Raw genomic sequence first — 21,985 nt, 5'->3', positions numbered from 1 at the left:
AACTAAGTAGACCCATCTGTGAGGTCCTTCAGAAGGTCGATGGACTCTCAGAAGCATTTTTGGAAGAGAAATGAGAGCAGTGCTGGACACGGTGGTGACTGAAGGGTCAGCTAGTGAACGACAGGAATCCCATGCCAGCTGATTAATGTCAGGGCAGTTAGGTACAGCTCAGGCCTGACTGAATGCCAGTGACACCAGTCCATGCCTCACAAAGTCACAGAGTGATATAGGAGTGGAGTTTTTTTCATAACTCAAAGTATCTCAAGCTTCTTGCATAGCATACAGGATTAATATGCTTATGTCCACGCTTTCAGTTTTAGACTAAGGTCATCACCCTTCTGATACAGGCAAAATCTTTTCTTTTTTTTGTGTTAGGATCTAAAGTATGCCAGAGTTTTGTGATGAGTTCCTGCAGATCTTTCTCATACAGACAGCTATTTTATGTTCTAGTAAAATATGGTATTTTTCTTTATGCTTAAACTAGAATGATTAGCTTTCTGAACAGACAAAACTAAAACTAACTGGGAAGAAAAAGCAGTGAAAAATGTCTTAAACACATATTCTGCCTCTATCCATTGTGTCCTTTCTTCTAGTCTTATTTTCAGCCAGCTCATTGTCTTGCTGAATTTCAAGAGGCTCTACATATACAAGATTTCTCTCACGTCTAGAGAAATTTGACCTTGAGACCTGGTTTGTTTGCTCCTTGCTGAGAATTTTATTCTCCTGCCACACTCTGCAGGCATCTAGAATCATTTCTCCCCTGAGCAAGTTCATCTACCCTCCAGGATATACCAGCTGCTAATATTTTTTTTTTCTTTAAGGGACCCAAAAGCAAACAATCTGGACTCTGTTCATCCTAGTCACATGTTTTTGGAATGAAATTAATTATATGATGGCTACCGAGTTTATATTATGCTATATCCAAGTGGCTTCTCTATTAAAACCAAAAAGATTCCTTTTTCATTAAAGTTTAAAACTACTAAAACAAAAGTTTAGCAATTAAGATTTCAGTAAAGCACCACATTAGGGTTTAACTGTGTTGTACCAAAAAAGTGATAATAAACTGACAAACGTATAACCAGGAGTCCAAGTAAGGCCCACTCCCTCAAAACCACTTACAAAGAGCTGTGGAAGAAAGAGCAAATGAAACAAAACGAAACCTTCATTACAAAACTCACAGTCTGAATAAATGCATAAAATCCAATCATCCTGCTTTTTAAATCTGTAGATTTTGGTATTATGCCAAGATAATCAAGATAATTGCCAGCTCATTTTTTTCTAATGTTAAAACCATTCAGCAAGCTTCTTCATGGTAATCAGGAGCACCTCACATCTGCATTATGAAATGTACAATTTAAAATATTTAGCTTAAAACCACAATGCAAGACAAATGGCACCTTGTATTTTATTCATCAAAACAACAGGACACCTGACTGCAAAAAGAAGAGATCAGCACATCAAACAGGACAGCTGGCCATCTTTCTCTATCATTTGAATTTCAGATATGCTTCTCAGCTTTAGTACTATCAGGTGAAGGCCAGGAATGCCTTCTGTTACTTACTTTAGTTTTGGAAATGAGAAGGCTTTGTCCAAATTTCTGAGGAGAAATATTTCTTGTTATCCCCTTCAGAGACTGCTTCAGGACTTCGAGTGCTTGTGGCTGTGTGGAGGCTGAGGGTGTCTGATTCTACAGAAAGACCAAGCTCTCAAAATGAGGGCACCTCGTCTCACTTTGAAGCCACTATCCTCAGCTGAGATTAACTCTCTAACCTCTCCTGGCCAGAGGGACATTCCTTGGTACTATCAAACAAGGTTAGCTCTTGCTGAGACATTGCCCCAGTCCTGTTTCTGGGGTTGGAGAAGAACGTCTGGGATTTCATGCTCATCCAGATCCCCTGTCACTAAAGGACAGACGAAAGGTCCACCTGTGCAGGAAGGCTGTAGAGTCCCTTTGGCACTTTTCCCTGCTGCCTAAATACTTAATTATTTATTTGGTTTGAGAGGAACTGTCACCTACTCATTCCATATCTTGACACACAAAATAGCCCCTGCATGTGGATGATCTGGGTTCAAATTGGCATTCCAGGCCAAAAAGAGGGGGTGAGCCTCATCCCCAGTCTTTTACGTGAATTAATGAGAGACAGTCGTCAGCCACGCTGGAGTTGCCCGAAGGCTTTTTTGACAAGTGTTCATCACACTTGTAACTTTCTCGTGGAAAGTTTTAACTGTTAAAGATTTCCATATCTAAGGGACTACCAGGGTGCATCACAGCTGGGACAGACAGTGGTGGGGCAGTGGGGCAAGGACCTCCTGCAGTGGCCCCATCCCACCGGAGGTGGTGAGCAGAGTTGGGCCGGGGATGGTGATCAGGGCAGGCGAGTCAGGGGCAGGCAAGGGACTGGGCTGGGTACAGGGCTGGCAGTGACACAACTCAGGCCAGGACCAGGGCAAGGCCTGAGCTTAGAGGCTGCTCCTGGGCAAACAGGACAAGTTTGTGTGGGTAGAGGTCACTGGTGAGGCTGGTCAGGATCATCAAGACCAAACGATGTGTTCAGAGCCCTGACAGTAAACTTGGTTCAGAAATACTCATTAAAGTCAGCACCAGACTAAACATCGTTTCATCTCCTACCAAAGGGTGATGGTGGTAGGCAAAGGAAGAGTGCAGAAGTAAGACTGAAACCTCTCGCCACAGATGCATATTAAAATATGTTCAAAGCAATACATGTGCATTAATAAAACATATCCTACTGAGACAATTCAGCATAAGAGATTATCTATGCAAGAATACAGCTAACAAACTATCTTCTTCATTTTCATGTAAAATGAAATAAACTAAAATCTTTTCAGACCAGTATGTAAATCAAAACCTAAATAAAATCATGCAAGGGTTGACCATCTGCTTGCAGAGAATGTTTTTGACTGTGATAAGCTATTTAATGACGTTGTCCACACTAACAATGCCTATGAATTAGAAAAGTCATGTGCCTTGCAACAATTTGCTCTTATGTGTCTTTTCCAAAATACCTTTATTGTTGTTGTTAGATCCTGACACTGGAATTTATCCAAAGTAGGCTGTAATTAAAGCTGGCTGAGAGCTTGGTTCTCAGAGCAGAATGTCAAGCTTGGTCACATGAATGCTGTTTCAGGCTCTGCCAATGACAACTGACTTAGTTTTCAGCAAAAGGCAACATTTAAAGTAATATAATGTACCTGGCCGTGTTTTGCAATACTGCTCATGGCTTATAAACTCTTTCTTGAACCCAATATGGTTTACTTTATCTTCTGTCACATGAAGTTTGATTACCCACCTTATCATGTGTAACTGTGAATATTGCTCATAAGATTATCCACTTCTTTTTAAACTCAGCTGTAGCACATGAAGTTTTGAGCTCCTCTAGCATTGTATTGTGGAAAGCCTATCTAAAAATCATGTTATATTCACTTTAAATACACACACTTGTTATTAAGCCTATAGCATGGCTTACATGACTGCAAGAGAAACTCAATGAGAGATTTTGACTTTTCATTTCAAGAGACAACATGAAAGAAAGTGATATTACTGGTAATACATAGCAGCAGCTGAAGCAAGCCCTAGGCTCAGGGACATAATTCCCTGGGAAAAAGAGGAATGTCAACTCCGCATAGCAGGATTTCTGTACTTGTGGATAGTATGTAGGATTAAATCCTTCATACTTATCTTGGATGTTCTCAGATTACTTGGGTTCGTACCTATAGAAATCAGATTAGCGAGTTTTATGAAAGGGCTGGTTCAGTCACCATGTTACTAACAAAGGAGAAATAAAACAAAAATGAAGGATCCAGCAAAACTATTCTCCAAAAGGATTCTGGGCCTACTACCATCTCGTGCATAGTACAGTCAAGTACTTCTGTTGTTAATTATTATACTTGTTTGCCTTGGAGTGAGGTTGAACAAAATGTTCCCAGTAATACTCCAAACAAGGTAAAATACACTTGTTTCTTAGGTTTCATTGAAAATGAAGTCGTTTTGTGGAGATTCACAAAAACCCTTTTAGTGAAAATGGGTCTTTGTTGAAAAGAGAGGCACTGGTATTTATAGCAAAAGCATTGAAAAAATGCTAGTCTTTGCTGTTCCGATGTGAAAGACAGTAAAACTCGTCTGAGCTTTATTTTATACTCTCTGATCCTTAAGATGAACCTCAGGAGTTATAAACATAGGTGAAAAAACGAAACATGAAACTCTAAATGCTAGCTTCTCACATTTCACCTTGCTTTATTCCAACTACTTACAGCTAAATTAGTAAGAGAAGAGAATTAACTCATTAAAGGATAGAGATGATTGCTTACAGAACTTGAAAAATCTCATTACTTGCATGCAAGATAGAGTGGGCCTAATTTGCATTTATGTAAATCCACTGGAAGAAATGCAATTATACTAGCATAACTTAATGTGAAGACGAATCAAACTTGATGTCTTTCTTTGTAGCTGTGGGGAAAAAAGCTGGGTTTCACAAAGCGCCTTTGAGGTGAAACATGGGATTTCCAGTTGATGGGCTATTTCAATGTTTCTGCCTCAGGAAAGCAATGAAAAATCTTTTTTTATTTAAAAAAGAACCCAACAACAACAACAACAAACAAACAACAAAGTAAATTGGGGGATTTACTGTGAGTTACTTTTAGGTTATGTGCATATTGGTCATGTATACTTTGTAACTGAGCTAGCTGCCCGGCAAGACTCAGGTTTGGTTGGGTTAACCCTGCAAACTCTGCCCTTTGCATCTAGTGACATCAGACTCTTTTAGTAGGGACTCAGAGATACCTGGCCTGCCTGATATCCACCACATAGTGTTATCTCAAAGTCTGATCAGAGATCGCACAGTGCTGGGGCTCATCCCCACAGCAAACGAGTGTGCCACGCACACATAAAGCAGAGATCATAACCACAGCTCCCCTCACATTCTGACTATGACTTAACTGGACCAAACGCCTACCTCTGAAGGGAAATATCCAGGACCTGAGTCCCGCCTTGGGCTGCTGCAGCCCAGCAGTAGAGCTGCAGCCTTTTGTAGGGACAATATAGCCTGGAAGACAGGGCAGTGCCGTGGCTGCGTGAGGACCCTGGCCCAAGGCTCCTGGCTGCAGGCTGGGTGCTGCAGAGCCTTTCCCTGTGCTGCCTTGTTTCCCACAGCAGGTCACAAATGCAAAGCAGTCAAGGCTTTGGGACACTGGGGCAGGGAGAAAGAAGCACTAGCTAGTATGTGATCAGTGGGTAGGCACATGTGCTCACTTGATACTAGAGTCCCTGTTTGAAAGGCTCATACACTAGGAGCAGGCAAAGATGGACAGATGCTGTGCACCACCCCAAATACCCTTGATCCCTCACCCAGCGCTCTCTCCTTCCTTTCAGTCCTGTTTGTCAAACCAGCACACCCCTGCTCAGAGCACCTTCCCTGTTCGGCTCTCTGAGCATCCTCCCTGAAGTCGTCTGCATCCAGAGACCACATAACCATTAATTTCTGTCATTTTGCTTATCCAATCACTGGTTCTCCCACCCCTCTCTACTCCCAGGGTTTTCTGGTGGTCTCCTGGCCCTATTCAGTGGCTCACCCACATTACATGTCACCTCACAATACAAGACCTCTCATCCTGGAGGAGACTTTTGTAAAGTCAGAACACAGGTGTTTATCCAAAATCTTCACAGATCAGGCAAGAAGAAAAAAGGTTTCCCCTTCTCGAGGATTATATCAATGCATGGGTGGACGAACCCAGGTTTTATATGCTTAAAATAATAGTTTTAGAGAATAGATGTTTGAACACTGTCTCCCTATTCTCTGAATTGTCATTGCCAGGGAACAAAACTCTGGAAACCTTGGTCCCTGTTTACTGGTCTGAATCTCATAGAGGACTAGTTTTTTAAAAGATGAGCTCTTCAGGACATTCCTCCATTTTATTTTTTTCTGGCTGGAGTTATTGTATGATGTTCTAGTTACAGCCAGTTCTCTGGGGAATTTTTGAGATGGGGCAGAATCGAAAGAGCTGTCACTCATTTAAATGACTCTTTAGAGTCAGCAAGGAAGTAGTTATCTGGAGATGTATTCCATTCTGCATTTCAGGCCAGATTTCTAAAGCATAATTTTGCAGAACAACAATGTTATCAGTCTGTGTCAGAAACAAACATTTCAGTAAGTAAATTGGGCATACTGTATTCTGGAAATAAGGGCCAGGAAAAGGATACATTATCTCCAAAAGATCTAACCCGAACTGACACTGATATGTTGTCTGGCTGCCTTTTTTATATATGTAAAATTTATAGAAAAAGTTATATATTTATACATAGAAAATCTATAAACAGAAATATATCAACGTATATCAACAATCAAATATATCAACATTTATGTATCTTTGCCTGTATCAATATATCAACAGAGATACAATAGTATAAGTCAGAATAGAACCAGCTTCTTGGAGCTGGTAATTTTACCCAAACAGGAATTCTAATGTTTCATTGCTTCTAATACCAGAGAGAAAAGCTGCTAAAATAATCTCCAGGATAACACAAGAATATGGAGAAGCTACCTGTGAAGCTCAGAAAGCATGATTCCAACCACACACACTAAGAGGCTATGTTTTAGTGTTGTTAGCTTTATATTAGTTTAACTCAGGTACCAGAAACAATCTCATTGTAAGATACTGAGCACATCTTGGGGTTTCTTCAAGGTGCGTGTTGCTGAAGGTACACTATTTTACAACTCATACTAGTGTGTTTATAACTAGCTCAGCTGTCTCTAGGTGAGGGTGAAGCATAGACTTATATACTTTGATATACTTGGTTTAATGCATTAACCCAAGAAAAAGAAAACCGAGTGGGCACTCTGGCCCAGTTGCCACAACACTGCAACAGCATCCTTGAAGGTGCTGCAAAATCCAATTGGAGGTTTCCTGTCTATGTTACTAATTCAGCCTGATTTTTTTTGGCCAGGAGCATTTTAATGCGTAGGTAATCCTCTACATGATTTGTACCTAATGTCAGAGACATAATAATGTGTATAAACATAACCAGAAGAGTACTGTAGTTTGTTGCAGTCTGAGAACTAAATGGGGTTTAAATTGAGTAACAGCACAAAAATCAACAATAAGAATGTACATGTTCTCTGATCATAAATTGATTTTCTTACTGCATTACCTCTCAGCATAATCCCAAACACAAAATGCCAGATTTAATCAAGTTACAGTAGTTTAAAACTTCTATCAGCTTTTTATGTCCTCTTAAACTCATTTACCACTCAAATATAGCAAATATGATTATGAAATTTTCATAGAGACTTTAATGTACTGTCTTACACAAGTAGACACTGTCTCATTGTTTTGACTTGTAGAGTAAGAAAATGCAATGCAGAAATCATGGTGGGAGAATAAATGTAGTATTCTGCAATGCCATTTTTACTACCACTTTTCTACTACTGGGCTTTAAAGATCCTCTGGTTTTGATCTGTGACCAAATAATCATTTTAAAAGCAAAATTTCTTTCCTCAATGAAATGATTTGGTTTATGCAATTCTGCTCTGCCTAGCATGCTGTCTGTCCATATGTAATAGCATGTGATTAAGGTAACCTGGGAAACCAGTACTAGCAGATGTAAAGATCTACTGTTTTTAATCTTTTCCCATTTCTTGTCTTATCTCAGAACTGTTGACATGATTCTTGGTATTGAACCAACAAATATAAAGACATTATAATACTCAGGGTACTGGGCAAAAAAGGTTCCTCCTCAAGGTGTGCAGAGAAGATATGAAATGCACTGGGGATTCAGAACACAGACATCTATACAATTGTCTCAAGAATGAAAGGGAAAGATGTTTTTAGGATAGCTGCAAACAATGACAGTTCCATCTACAACTAAAATGCTGAAAGCAGGAAACAGAAAATGATTTTATATAGCTATACTACAAGAGACTGGGTATAGGCTGATTAGGTTGATCATCACACACTAAGCTTGTATGTGAGTGAAAATACCTTCCTGTTGATACAAAGACAAGACTCTGCAGTAAACCAAGTCAAGAGCCTGTCAGAACATTGGTTCAAACACAACTGCTCTTTTCTAAATAGCTCTCCAAAGTTGCTGTGGTCGATGAAACAACTGGCAAGTTTGATTGGGGGACCTCTTGCTTCCAAGGGGTGGTATAGGAAAGGGAAGCTGACAAATCTACTGTTCCCCCACTCCTCGCAGAATGAGTTGTTCACGTGAAGTACAGATACATACAAATTTCATGACTTGTCCTCTCTTAGTGACAGTGTGTGTGCAGAAGGAAAACTGCACATCCCAGTATGAGACTTCTCTGGAAACCATTCCATCTCCATAGCTATGTGCAGAGCAGTATCTCTGTACTTCTACTTGCCATAATAATTACTATAGAACTAGATACTGACATCTTACAGCTCAGTCTCAAGAGCACACTGACCAATTGCCTTTACAAACATATTTTTTTAAATGAAATTACTGTTTGAAACTGTCTGTTCAGTCTTCAGTTTGAACCAGTAATAAGTATGGGATATTAGCTATCACATTAATAAGAAGTTGACCAATATTGGCTTCAAAACTTAATACAAAATTAAGTTAAATATAATAAAGAAGGAAAGGAAATTAAATTTTATAGAAATAAATATAATTTACCAAGTGTATCTGATTTCTGTGGCATTGTGTTATATTTTTTCCTGGTGTAGTTTGTTGCAAATTCGAGTCTTCTTGAGTGGATGTACAAGAATAATATATAATTTCATTGAATTATCCAGGTTTACTAAATTATAGCTCTTGCTACATGTAATTTCTTAGTGACAAAGCATACGTACTACTTAAAGCAATAGGAAAATATTCATGTAGCCTATCTGTGGCCATAATACCTGTGTGGATTTGATCTCTCAAGAATCCCTACATCGTCATCAATACCTTAGAGTCAAGCACCACTGAGAATTAAATTTATGATTGAGCACGTGCATTCCAGTAGTAGCTTTTATCTGAAATCTATTGTACCAAATTCTATAGAAGCACAATTTGAAACAATTATTGGAAGAGGTAAAATGAACATATAACAATGGAGTGTGAACTACATGCTAACATGGTGGGTTTGAGGTCTTTACTTTCTATGTAGTCCATCTTTCAGGTACGCTATTTGCCTGAAAATAAGACGGGGTCTTACATTAATTTTTACTCCAAAACTTATTACTTTTTTTACATGTATAGCTGCCCAGACACTATTTAAATAGACTTTTCAATGAACTGTAACTAGGGCTTATTTTTGGAGTAGGGTTTATATTTCAAGCATCCTCAAAAATCCTAAAAAATCATGCTAGGCTAAGAAAAAGGCTATTTGCTTCTTCCACTAGCAGGGATTCCCAAGGCTCTGCCACTAGCCTAGGTATGAGCCTTTCCTAAATTCAGTGTCAGTTGTGGATGTTTATTCCACTTTATGCACCTCCTTCCCTCGCTCACCCATTGTCTGGATAATTTAAAGACCTAGTTCTCCCTTGCTAGCTTTTCTAGCCTTCTTGGAAGTATGAAGTACACATTGCTTATGAAAATAGAAAGGAAGATGGAAAACACTAGTTTAGTATCATCTTTTGTCAACTTCAGCCTTTTGGATACTCATCAGGGAAAATCATATTACTTATGCAGAGTTTAACATGATTTTCAAACTACCCTAACACAACTGAGCTACATGATCTATTCTAATGTCTCCAGAGCCAGAAAGGACCCAGAAAAATTGAAGGCCCAGATGGAGATCATGGCTTGGTCTTGAGCAGACTGTGGATTGAAATGTGGAACTTCATAAATTTTTGATCTTTTCTTCAGCCTGAAACTTGAGAAGAAGGACACCCACCAGCATACTGTTCATATCCCAGAAAAGATCTGAACTTGCCTCGCATGCCACCAGGAAGCTGCTCTGCTCCAAAAAAACTGGATTCCTAAGGTTTTCAGTTCATCTTAGTGCTAGTCAAATACAGGGGGAAAACTGGGTTCATATGACAGCACAATACAAATCCCTGGTGCCTTCAAGTTAAGATTCTGGCCACAAACATCTGCCACTCCGTACCTACAGAGCTGACCAGTGAGATTTGTTAGATGAATGAGAGATAACGCAGGCAGAAAGCTGCATCGCTCATGGTACTCCTTTGCAGGAAGAACAAATGGCCAGTACTGGGGCTTGTTGCTGCAAAGGAGGCCCAAATCCCATTTCTGCTCCTCCAGAAATCAAATTCAGCAGACTCATGCTCAGCAGAGCAGCAGATACGAGGCAAAGACACCCTAGGGAACTGGGGGAACCTCATAGTGCAGTGCCAGAAGACAAGCGGGAGCTAGCTTCAGAATAACTTCCTCTGCCTCCTGTCTCAAAAACCCCCATCCCATAGCCCAGTAAGAGGAGACTGTGGGAGGAAAGAAAGGTCTGACTCACAGCAGAAACAAAAAGGTAATGTAAAAAGAACAGCCTCTATATGCCATAATAAAGAGACCTCACGTGTCTTTAATTAGCTTATTAGAGAAGGTTTTAAAACAGCTAAAGGAACCCAGTATGGAATTATTAAATCAAATGGCATTAAAAAAGAAAGCAGGCAGGAAAAAAAGTTGCTCATTATACAAATTGTGTTGTTACTCCATAGTTCTAAGCAGAGAGGGAAAAAGAAGGGATCTGTAAAGAGCAAGGAAGAAGAAGGACGAAATGGAATAAAAAAGTCTGGATGTAATCTGCTGTACTGGAAGTGTCCGTAGGAAGTGAATGGGCATATTATAGTACTGCCACTATCATTTTGCATATGTGTCTGTATTCCTGAAAATGACTTATCTTTCCATATCCATATTCACTTTCGGCTCTCCAAACACCATAATACCCCAGGTTAAAGAAATATTAGAAAAAGATGTGGTGTAGCACATTGTGTCAAAATGTAGACATCAAGTATAACATTATCCTGACATTTAAAGATAAATGACACTAATTTCACACAGTATCTACTTAGCCTCTGCTCTTACATGATCTGCAATCCTGTAGCAAATGAAAGGAGATGAGCACTTTAGGTACTTTAAGTGTTCTGGCTGCAACACACCACCAGCATAAGTTATATTTTTCAGCTCTACTCTCACAAAAATGACCTGCTAGATGTTTTGGCACACACATGCTTCGTGCTTCTTTATATTCCTTTGAGCTGCCAAAGCAAAGCAAAAAGGCAAATAGGTTTTAGAGACCATGGCATAATGCATTTAAACAAGTTCAGCAGCTTTTGGAAAAACAATCACAGAATAGTATAAGAGATGCAAAGAGCTGCCTTTGAACTTATGCCACTCAAGGCAAGTGGAGTGGAAAGGTGTTATAGTAACCTCCTCTGTGCCTCTTGATTTGAGCCATACTGGAGAGTTGTTGGCATGGCTTGGATCCTAGATGACATGTATTTACTGCTAGGCTCCTTTTGTGGTTACACGAGGAACCGCAGGGGTTGTACTCTATTACTCCTTTGGCCTGCTGAGCTCTTGCAGAGGGGAGAAATGCAGGAGTTCCTTCTTCCAAGCAGGAAATGTCCCACTTGTGACTACATACAGGACTCCTACCAATACCTCTACTATATAGTACCCTCTACGGTCTTCATTAGCAATCAGAGTAGCCGAAATTATAAATAATGCTGAAAAAATAATCTAAAAAGGAGAAGATGTAAACTCTCAGTCTAAGGTGAGGGAGAGCAGGGGAAGAACATAGCCCTGGGTGCACCAGATAGGTGCTGGCATAGGTGCATAGCGCTGGCAACATAGCCCTGGGTGCACCAGATCAAGATGGATGGTATGATGCTAATCTATCCATGTTGTACCCTTTACAAGCTAAATTACAAGGCTGACATCTTCCTGGAAGGAAACATAGAGCTTGCCACTCATTTTGGGTGTACACTTCAAAATAAATAAATGCTGAGAATAATAATACCTCAGAGACTGACTTGTGAGGCACATCTCCTGCCTTTCTGTCCCCATGATGCATCCCATCTTGCAGAGGGACAATTTCTGGTTAGTTATTAAGAGAGTAAGCTACATGGGAGCCAAGCAGTTTCTCATGAACATATGGTATCCACATCAGTAGTGCAGGGACTTGGTATACAGTTTATACTAAGCCACATAGATCTGCAAGGATGTGACAGCCTAACACTTCCTGTAAATCTTCAAGTACCCTACAGGCTAACACTTCTTATTTGCTCTGCCCTGACTGTAGGAGCTGGATACTGAACAGGCAGTTGCTGAGAAATGGCAAACTCGATGTCGCTTAAATAAGCATTGCATAAATAAGTGAAAGGATATAACGCAGATGAGAACAGGTTCTCACAGTCCACAGTCAGGACTTGTGAGTCCTTTGCAATTCTCTGTGCATTGCACGCCTACAGAATTCAGATAGGTGAAGCAACACTTAGCTTCAGTTCTACTTTGATGTTCCTCTTTCCACACTCTTAGTCTCTTTAGACAATTTACCCAACTGCAAGAAGGCCAAAAAGAGGCAAATTCAGCTAACATAAAAAACATAATGTTCGCAGAGCACATAAAGCTCTTGTTTACATTGCATCTGCAGCAAAATAATTTAAAATCAACTCCAGTTGTGAATTTAAAGTGTTACACTTAAAAATAGCATGTGTATTATATTTCAAAATTAAAATATCAATTTGATTTACACTAATTTACTAAAATTTTAGATCGCTTTATTTTGAATACTGAATTTGAAAGTTGTTATATCTTAAAATTCCTACCTTTTTTATTCAGATTTTTTTTTAGATTGCCTGGATAACTTTGAAATTTTTATTCGGTCCTCACATAAGCAATTTAATTTAGCTTTTAACTAAACTGGTTATGCATACTTCATGACTCTCAAGAGACAAGAAACTCTTCAAACAGAAACACATAATCTGTGAAGCTGCCTATGAAAATGACTTTTTGCTCGCTTCTTTTTTGCCACTGTTGTTTCTGTCAGAAAATGGAGACAAATGGGACTCTTCCAGTTTGTTCTGTCACTGAGAACTAGGGTTTAACAGATGCTCAGCCATGGCTGAGAGTTTCTGGTGGTTTCACAGCTAATTACTAGATAGGCCTATCACCCCTCAATTACCCCCATTCATCTTAGTGCAGTCAAAACCACGAACCCTTCTTATATAGAACATTATAAATCATTGTCCCCAATTCCTGCAGCTAGAGGACTTGATAAACATAGATGTATTTATTTACACAGTTCAGTGCCAACAGTGAGGACCAAGCTTTGCTGCAGCCCAAAGCGTGGGCTGTGAGCCAGCCCTATTTCCAGCGCCAACCGAATGAGCTCCATACCTACACATCTGAGTGGTGCTAACTTGTACCCTCTTCATCTGGAGCACGCTTAGAACTAGCTTGAAAATGCCTGTGCATTTATTTTCAGAAGAAGGTTGTTATGCTTCAGTGGCTCTTACCTGTATTCGTGGCTTATTCTTCCTCCTGTCAAACAGCACCACAGACTGCAGGGAGGATACCTAGCTCACTTCTCATGTGTCCCAGGCTCTAATGCCATATCTCATTTACATTAAAAAAAAAAAAAAAAAAAAGAAAGAGAGAGAAAAAGGAAAAAGCCCAGATGCTTTTAGCTATTACAAGAAAAAGAAAAAGCATGTTTTGGTATTTCAACTTCTGAAAGAGTTCTTCTTTGCCAGAGAAATCTTAGGAATTTGTAGTATCTTTGAAACGATGGCACACAGTTATCCTATTTAACTACCCGTGGCATTCAAACAGCAATACGGAAAATGTGAGATAAATATCAAGGGCTTGATCCTGTCCTTTGGTACAACAGTTCAGCATCACTTCCACTTATTTAAAATCAGCTTCTGACTGCATATACCCTTAAAATATGAGAGGCGGAACATGAAAAAGTCCTTTGGCTCTTCATATCTCAGCACAAAAGGTGATGACATTTTATTCAGGAATTGCTGCAAGTGATTTTACCTTATTTTGTTATGTGAGAGATGTGATGTTCAGTTTTAATGTACACTGCCGACATAGAGCAATAATGCCACCACAGCAAAAATATAAGAACAGGCTATGTAAAGAAAACAAATCCAACCAGCCAAACGAACAGTGCTCATACGACACAGTATTTCAGTATCTCTCAAAAACACTATTATCTCCCAAAAACACTATTATCTCCACAGCATTTTTCAGAGATGTTGGTTAAGGTTTGCTTTTGTTTTGTTTTGGTGTTTGGTTTGTTTGTTTGTTTGTTTGGGTTTGTTTGTTTGTTTGGGTTTTCATCGTTGTTGTTGTTTTTAATGATGAGCATTCCTGGCACCACTGAGTTTCATAGAGGTCCATATTTTCAGAAAAAACAGTTTAAAAATAACTCATAAGCATAGTTTGGAGGCAAAACAGATTTATTCATATGCCTTAAGATTCCTTCTGTGTCTGACTCAATTCACCCAAAAAGTTCCAGAAAATTGTGCTTTTCCTACATGTGGCTAAGAATCCTTAACATGTGGTATAATAGAAGAAATATAGAGGGAGGAAAAAATAGTGAGTGAAAGGAGAAGTGATACAGGATAGATTTGGACATGTAACACTAATAAAATATCTAAAGAAAATAAAGGGGAAGGGGATGAACAGAATAGAGAGCAGAACAAATGATGCACTGAAACAAGTTAAGCAAAGGAGGTAAAAATCTGATATGGGAACAGAGATGACAGAAACACAAAAGAAAAAGAGTATAATTAAGTCAAAAAATCCCAGAGGAGAAGCAGAAATCCAAGTGCCTGTTCCTTCATTTGTGACACAAGCACTATTTTTCTATTTACTTTGATGAGAATGGGATAAGACTCTTAATGAAAAGTAGTGATATAGAAAGTTTTCTTGAAGATGGAGAAAAGACATGAAGAAAATGCTGCTAGAGAAAAATAATAGGAATTAATTCAACCTTTTGAAGGCAAAAAGTATTCTAAACCTGATATATATATATATATATTATTGGGAATGGTAAAACTCACAGAAACTGGGAAGAAGAATTTATCACTCTATTCTAACATTTTACATTGGTTTCTCTGTCATAGAAGAAGGTGTCTGAAGAAGCACTGAAGTCAAAGAATTGCAGCTTAGAGTTCTGCTTCTTGTAAAGCTTTTGCCTTTTGTCTCTTCTTTCCTGCCCTTCTCTCTGATAAGATGACCCAAAAATTGGTCTCACTGCATAGAATTCACGTGGTGCATTGATCAACAGGGCATGTAGCATTTTTATGCTCCTAAAGCACATTCAGAGAGCACAGGAGAAATACTTGCCAGGTAAAGCTGCTTCCCTGTAGCAAAACTGGAAAAAAGATCAGTCCCTGGCACACCTCTGGGGCTCAAAATACAGCATGTAAATGCGATGAAGGAAAGGTGTTTTATTGATATCATTGTCCAGGCGCTCCAGTTCTCTGCAGTCCAAACAGAAAGGAGAGTGTGACGACAAGAGAGAGAAGAAGTAAAGAACTATATATAGTTCAGTGGTGGAGTTCAAAAGGCACCCCAGCACAACCCTCCCATTGATTCATGGATGTATTTGATTATTTTTCTGTATTTTTATATTATGTATACTCATACATATATGTTCCTATATATATAGAAGCTTCTTTCTTCCCCTTCCCATTGACTTCGCCTTTCCATAATTGCAGTTTCCTCTTTTTTAATCTTTTGTAATTTCTTTATTTCCTTCATAAAGGGTGGTAGAGCCAAAAAAGTAATGGGGAATATAGCGACCTGACCACACTGGGGAAAACATAATGATCTGAGAAGTCCTGAAGGATTGATTGCCTTGGGAGGTGAGACAAGAAATGGACATCAGCTGAAAAAGCAGATGCACCCAAGGCAGAAGGCAGCAGGGTGTGAGTTGCAGAAAGAGGCAGAAAAGGTAAAGAGTAGTCTGGATCAAATCCCTCTGCTGAGAGGAATGAGTATGAGCTAGGTTTCATGACAACACTATTAAGTGAAGTATTTCTGCTGCAGCACAGAAGCAAAATGTTGTGGGAACATGTTTTGCTGGTAGGGACAGAGAGGAATGACTGGATTTCTCAGATGTATAAGAAATAGGAGCAGGATTTAATGGGACTACTGAGGGGTAAAGAAATTAAGAGAGAAGTTGAAAAAAATAAAACCACCAACTTTGTGGTACTGATGCCTACAGGAGATGGGAGAGTTGCCAGTGGTGACAAACAAAACAGGATTTATGTGAAAGATGTGTAAGTTAACCTCCAGCAGAATGTGAAGTATCAGCAAAGTCTGGGAAAGGAAGTCTCTATTGGATGATTTATCCCATCAAGGATCACCTAGATGTTGTGGTAATCAACTTCTGAAGTCCTCAGCTTCAAAACATTTCAGGCAACTACATTCCTGGGTTTTGCCTTATCCTCCTATTAACCAACAAACCCGTAACCTGACTAATTTTGGTTTTATCTGTGTGACTTCCTGGGAGCTGAGTTGGGGAAAGGAAAACAACATCACACAAGGTTGAACTTGAGAAAGTTCAGTCTTGTAGTGAAAGCAGTCACTTTAAAATAGCTCCCACTCTTTTCAGTGAATTTTGATCTAACTTCTCACTAAAAGTCCACCTCTCCTTAGTGACTCAATTTTGCTGTGTTTCAAGTGCTCTTTGTTCTCTTCCAGCTGCCGTTATTCCTGTAGGAACTGCTGTCTCATGATAGGAGGGGAAGGCAGTTACATGGGAATTCTTGTTTGCTTTTATTCAAGATGCATTTGTGAGAGGGACTTTGTGTTAGATTTGGGTAAATAGAGCCTCATGTAATGAAAAGACCTCGTACGTGATTTGTGCTTCAGGATCTGGTCCCTTTTATAGTTTGCAGTGCTGGAGAGGTATGAAAGAAGCCTAAGATATTATAATCCTTCCCAGGGAAGATCCCTCTTGAGCAGAAAGTGTGGAAATAGTCAACAGTTCTGTGGAATCAGAAGTTTTAATGACTCCTTCTGCCACAGTTTGTCATTTGAAAGAAAAATGAATGCTAATTTACCTGCACTTTGGAGATACTGTGGGAGGTGAACTACTTTAAGTTTGCAAACCATTTTCCTTTATAATTTTTAAACAGTGTTATTTAGTTAGACTGAGAGCTCTTGTAAACTATTGTAACCATGGGCTTGAACTCATAATTGTAAGGCATCTTTTGTTTAATAAATCCACACTCAGAGCATTTGTGTCGCCTTCACTGGTTTCAAGTACCTTAGTGAAGGCTCCAACCAAAATATATGCCCCCATCTTAGTGAAAGACCTTCTTCTCTCATTGCTAGCTTACAGTCTACCTGGTAAATAACAGTAGTAGTAGTAATAATAGTGACAATAAACTCTGTTTTTGGTGACTAAGAATCCTCCCGTTGATGTGAGTGGATACTAGATATAAGATCAAGTAATGCAAATTTAACCTCCTTGACTGGATTTTTGTATAAAATTTTGTGTAGAACTGTTGATGTCACTGTTGTAGCAGGAATTCACAGAACATATGTTTCAAAGTCTAATGACCTCCAAGGTACTAAAAACCATGGAGTCAATTGAGAGATATTGGTTTTGTGCAGTTTCTCCCAAGCTGTTTCCCAACAATTCAGTGTTCCATACGTGATAATTACTAATTTCACTTTCCATCCCGCAGGAGCTTATGACGTTATCATGTCTTCCTTTTCTAACAACCCCTTTTTCCTGACTGGTGTCATCCACATTTTTCTCTTGGATTGTCTAATTGAGTAGCATTATTAAATTAAACTCAGAGCAGTTATTTCCAGTCTAGAACTGCTTTGAAATTGCTACTTCTATTTCAGACCTAAAAAATATCTATTATTTTCCTCTGTTTTTCTTTATTTTTCCTACAAATCTAGTATGCAGTAGTTCAAAAACAGTTATCACCCTTATTAAAAATCTTGACTCACTTAAGTCATTATCACCTTAACTGTATAAAAGAAGAAGAATTAAAAAAGACAGCATGTTTCTATATTTTAGACTATATTCTGAATTTTTTGAAATGTTCTCTTGTGGTGGTACAGATCTCTCCCGGGACCACCTGGTGATCTCAAGACAAGCTAACATCATGTTCTCACCTTGGTTGCAAGTGTTCTTGCTTTGATCACAAGTGCAGTGAGTAGAAATGAACTGACATTCCTCACCTAGTGATCATCAGACAGGCTAATATCATGTTCCTGCCAAGGGGGCAAATGTTCTTGTCTTGACCGAAGGGTGCAGTGATTTGGAATAATCAGGTGCTCCTCATTTGGTGATCACAAGGCAGGACAACATTATTCTTGTCTTGATCAGAGAGCGAGACGGGACAATCAGGTGCCCCCTGATTGCACCTAGAACTCCTACCAACTGGATCATTGCCCAGTCTGGGAAGTACCAGGGCTGTCTGGTGTGAGTTGTGATGGGAATGGAAAAATACTGACTAAAGTCAACCATCTTGTGATCCTATAAATAGCAGTTCTAAAGTGAGACCCGTTGGGCAATCCTGGATCACAGCAGGCTGTGACCCAATATCTCTCCCTGAACTGGGATCCCTCTGAGGGATGATTTCTCAAGGACTCAACAATCGTCTTGATGATTTAACGTAGATTCAATGATCATCTACTGACAGTTTAGCAAAGATCCAAAGGCCTAATTTTGCATGGTTTGATGATCATCTGCTGATGAATGTCAACACATAAAACTGAGTAATTTACAAAACTCAAGAAAGGGAAATTTGAATCATAGATTAATGTGTGAGTGTGTAATTTGATTTTAGAGCTGTTTTGTCTGTCTGTTTGTGTGTTTTAATTTATCCTTTTGTGTGTGTGTGTTTTACTTAAGAAAAGCCTGCTGTAAGTTGAGGGTGAAACTTGCAACTTATTGTTCTTTACTTAAGTCGCTATTTTGATTGATTATGACAATTTATATTGAATCACTCTGTTAAATCAGCTGATGATTAATTGCTATTAGTAATTATACAACTTAACCTTGTAATCTACCACAAAGTATTAATAAATCCTAAATCGCTGCTAAACTAAAGTTGTGCAAAAATTCCAGTTGCAACATTTCTGTAGTCCCAGGTGCAGTCTGAGCAGTGTTATGCCAAAGAAGGATGGGAAGACCCTGTTCTCTTTAAGTAGTCAGACTTTATATAATATTGACAAAAAATTAAAATGGAAATGCTTAGAGATGGTAAATCAGAGCATCAAGTTTCTGCTGAAACCTTCAAAATTCTGTATCTGAACGGAATTATTTTTTTCCCTATGGACAAGTACAGCTGTTGAAAAAACCAGAAATTAGAACACATATCAAACCTCAAGATGTAATTACACCAATTTAAATCCAATGAGCACTTCTGATAAAAGTCTACATCTATAAATGTAGATATCATCTTATTATGCTCTACTGTGCTACTCACTGTGATCTGAAATAAACATTTGCCAAACTGCCTACTCTGGCTCAACGACAGGACCAAAATGAGAAAGTAAGGAAATGTAAGTCTTGTAAAGGAAAACCATGTATTGGACTAGCAATTGTTTGTTCGTTTACTCTCAATCACATAGCATTACATTGGGGTTTTTTTGCTATCATATTTCAAATTCCAAGTTAGTAAATGATTTGTTTTCTAAGCCACGACATTTACATTATTGCTTTTGTTGGTTTCCAGGAAATGTTCTTCCTCTACTGTTCCTCAGGGAAGTTAAAGAGCAGCAAAAAGAGAAGCCGCAGTTACACTTTTTTACACCAGATCCTTGAAGGTGGTGGAAAGAGCCTGGTCTGAAGGAAACCTCTGGCAGCAGCACTGGGCCCCAGGGGAGGAATTGCCCAGGCCCTGTTTATGCCCTGGGCTTGGTGGCAGTTCAAGGCAGCTCAGCAGTGCTGCCATCCTGGCACTTTCTGCTGTCAGGAGATCTCTCAAGACTGAAATACAGCCTCATGATTACTCTCATTATATCTATTATTCCAGATCCAACCAGCTCAACACAGGAAAAAAAAAATGCTAATTACTCCCTAGTTATGACTGTTGTGGGGTAACAAATTCTTTCATATAATAAGCCATATTACGAAAGCTGGTGAAAGTTTAAGAGAAAATAAAATGCTGACTTCCTTAGGAAATAAATGTGTCTCATTCAGCTTTTTAAAGAGCAAAATTAACAAGAGCAGAGAATCTCTCCTGTGTGTCTGCATGCCAACTCAATCTATTTACTTTTCTGGCACAACTGAATATCCACTAAGCCTGCTTCTGAAAGATGTTTTACTTTGGAATCAGACTCTAGATTACAGACCTTGTAACACTTTTTCCAGTGTACCATGAATGATGAGGATGGGCTTGACATGCTGACAGGTAATTCAGAGACTGGAAAGCCCACCTATATCAGCTAGGTAATGATTCCCTTCTCTCTTTTAATTTTATTAAATTTACATAAGAAAGAAACTGTAATGTAGAAGCACGGACATGTGCAAAACATGCTATGGTGTATGAATTTACAGACAAGCAATTAATCTATAGTAACTGCCCTGGGCAGACTCCTCACTCACAATGTATTGTGGGGTAGCAAATGCTGTTTTCACTCAAAGGCAAGCAATTTAACATGAATTTGCATTTGCTAATGAATAATTGAGTAAAAGACCTAACTTTGTAAATTCACTGTCTAGCTTGCTTTGTTGTAGGTTGTTCATAATTTCATACACTAAAGCTTGACTACAAATGAACCTCCACCTCTTCATCTCTCTTAGCAATGTAAGAAGTTTCTTATACTGGGAAAGTTTGTATGAGCAAGTGGGCAAGTTATATCAGTATGAAACAGTGGTACACTGGTATAACTGCATTTACACTGGAATTGTAGCACTATATTACTAGCCCCTTTCATGTTGCAATCAATGCAGGCTAATGCAAAACTTGTGCATAGATTCAATCTAATATATATGCTAATGCACAATAGAAAACTGCCTCTCTGCTTAAAATGATGGAATAATATGCACACAGTTCACCTCTCTAAGTAAAAACCCCAGCATTTGGCTTTTGAGTGGCCCCAAGAGTACTAGAACAAAGATGGATTAAAATTAATTTGCACCTTGTCACCTTCAAAGAATTGACTGCCTATATTTTTCATGTGCCAAATTTTTTTGTAGATTGAAATACAGACTAATTTCCTAAAAATTGATCCACATTATATGACAGTAAATGAACAAATAATTAATGAGCAGATCATGTTTCCTCACTGAAAACCAAACAAATAGAAAATAAATTATTTTCTTCATTATTTGAAGGGTGACTAACGAGACAGTTCTTTTCAGATTATTTGAAATGCAAACAAATGATTTTACTTTACATGCTCCAAGTACCAGCAATTTAATGGTAGACGTAGTCCTAATTTCAGCCCTAATGTTTTGTCAGTCTAGCACAATGTTCTCAAATGAAGGATTATAAACTTTTCAAGCATCATGAAAAAATGCAAAGAGATGCAAAATGTTAGAAAAAGCAGTACTTTTCTATTTGCCTAACCCCTACTTGTGCCAAGAAGGGGAGACATTGCTGTCATTACTAGCTACAAATATTTATATAAAGATATGTTAAGGGTAAAGCAAAGCACCTTGGAGTGCTGCCCCTAGTATAGTTCCCAAAGGGCAGAGGAACGAGCATTTACACTCACGCAGAATAACTGTAGAGAGTCCTGACTTTCCTGCCCAGGGGAAGCTGATCTCCAGTCATCCTGGAGATTAGCTGAGAAAGGGTTGCTCTTCTGAGATGCTTTAGTATAGCAAGTGTAGCCTGATACTCAAAAAAGCCAGGTGCCCCTAGGAGCAAAAAGTCAATGAAGGTGACAGGTACTTGGGCAATCAGGCGAGAAGGTGTTCAGCTTCTCTTAATCTTCTCGAAGGTGGATCAAGTGGGACAGAGGCTGTGAAGAGTTCAAAGCTCCTGGAGGAATGGATGTACTTTGTCAGTTTTTCAGTTCTGCACTCTCTCTCACCTTGCATTTCTTAGATCTTTTCTAACTAAAGCAGCA

This window comes from Caloenas nicobarica, chromosome 1 (assembly GCF_036013445.1).
Source record: "Caloenas nicobarica isolate bCalNic1 chromosome 1, bCalNic1.hap1, whole genome shotgun sequence".
Classification (NCBI taxonomy): domain Eukaryota; kingdom Metazoa; phylum Chordata; class Aves; order Columbiformes; family Columbidae; genus Caloenas; species Caloenas nicobarica.
This window is presented reverse-complemented; position numbering follows the sequence as displayed.